Here is a 2,140-nt window from a genome sequence, read left to right on the forward strand (position 1 = left end):
GCTTCTCCACATGTATTTTTCCCCCTGTAGTTAAGATTTGATATAAACTTTTTTGTGTTCATTCTTTTTATGTTCTGTTTTTAAATTTGTAGTCAAAGCTTTGGTGTACTGTGCAGGAGCAGTCAGCCTTTGTAATTACTGTATAAATGCTTTATAATAAAGTATATTACTTTTATTTTAACAAGTGAGCAGACACTTCCTTTTGTGTGTCTGCTGCCTAGGGCACCTTTTAAAAGACTGTTACATGTTTAAAATGTACATATATAAATATATTTACCTGTTGCTGTACAGTTGTGATAGACTGGACTGAATTTATTTTTTGTGTGCTTTTTTATAAAATATTAATACACTAAAGGAAATCTTGCAGATGTGATTGTAATGTACTATGTAACTTATTTACTTAATATCCTCTATATATCTAAAAAGCCTTTTATTAAATGAGGTTTAAAAACCAGTTTCTTAGCCAAGTTTTTTGATGGCATGAGGGAGTGGCTGGGGGCTTTTGCAGGCTGTAATGCACAGAAGGCTGTTGAGAGAGTCCTTCTGGCTGGTCTGCTCTCTTTTCCTTCTCACCTGTGTTTCCCACAGCAGCCCTCAAGGCATTTCTCACCTCTCTCCCAAGCCACAAGCCTGCAGTATGTTTTATGTCTTACATCCAATAAAGTAACTGGCACATGTGGCCAGAGAAATCTGCAGCTCCACTGCTTTACAGAAGTGTTCATGGGATGTGTGTCCCACTCAAAGCCGAGCACCCTCCCAGAAAGACAGAAACAACCTTGACAGTGTGCTTGGAATTCCTGGGGAATAGTTCTGGGTCTGCTGTGCTGTATATAAGGCTGGAGATATTCTGACACTATCTGAAACAACTGCAAAGACCATGGGTAAGGCAAAGACATCATGGAGTAACTGAGTACCTCCATCAGATGTGAATTCTGGGATTGCTTCAGTTGTTGATCATACTGTGTCACACTTTTCAGTGACAGTTTGAAAAAACTTCTAGTAAATACTGTTTTAAAGGCACTTATCTGTTAACTGAATCTAAGGTTGGGTTTTGTTACACTGCACATATTTTGTTTCTTCTGGCAGCAGTTGATCTCTTGGTGTGGATTTTACATAAGCTTCCATCTGTCCTCAAAACGTCTTTCTTCTGTTTTGGTATTTTACTTTACAGTTTACTAGGCTGCACAGGTGTTCTCACACCTATGGGCATGATGTCTTTAAAAGTTACAAATGCTGTACAAAGCTGAGGGCAGAAATGTGTATCAGTGTCTGACTGGTCTCCTGTGAGATTGCATTTATGATCTAAGGCAGCACACGTGTTAATGTATGCTCACCTTTTCATTTCAATATTTTTGGCAAAGCTGGCAGGAGAAAATGAAAATACTAATTTTTTCAGCTCAGTGTAGAAGTCCTTGCTTTACTTAAGTCCTGTGCCTATGATAGTTGATCAGCAATAGCATTTGGAGAAAAAATATTTTGCTTGGTGTATGAAGAGACAGGGAACACCAAAGCCTTCACTTGAGATAGCAGACCAGCACTTCAGGGCTTTAAGTCATGCATTTGCCTCCCTGTCAAGGCCAGCTGGCAAAAGTGCTGAAGTTTAGTCTTTGCACTAAGTCTGAGGCTGTGCAAACCTTTTTTGAGCAATTTGGGTTCTTATCTTTTTTTAGCTGCTGGATCTAAGCCCAAGCTTCTGGAAGTTATTTCAGCTACTGGAAGAAACTTTATAAAGCATTTTAGAGATTAGTAAGCTTTGAGTTAGTGGTACTGTGAGGAATTCTGCAGTAACTCCTTATAGGTTTTCTAAATAGCATTACAGCCATCACTGTAGGATGCTGCTCTTGTCATTATTGAGACCAACTGCTGTGGGCTGTGAGGTAAGAAGAGTCTTCTTTATATCAGAGTTTTGAAATTATATTTCAATGACATCTACTGAAGGCTGAAGTTCTATTAGAGAAGCTTATGAATCAGTTAGCCTTCCCCTGTCTGGTTTAATGGAACTGATTGTATATTACTGTTAACAGAATTTAAGTTCAAAGTGAATTAGTAATTTTGTACTGAAGAAAGACCAGCCATTTCTCTAACTTATAGGGATTTTTTTTCCTTTAGGACCTAAGAATAAATTCTGACAACCAACATC

The sequence above is a fragment of the Erithacus rubecula genome (assembly GCF_903797595.1).
Source record: "Erithacus rubecula genome assembly, chromosome: 6".
NCBI lineage: Eukaryota > Metazoa > Chordata > Aves > Passeriformes > Muscicapidae > Erithacus > Erithacus rubecula.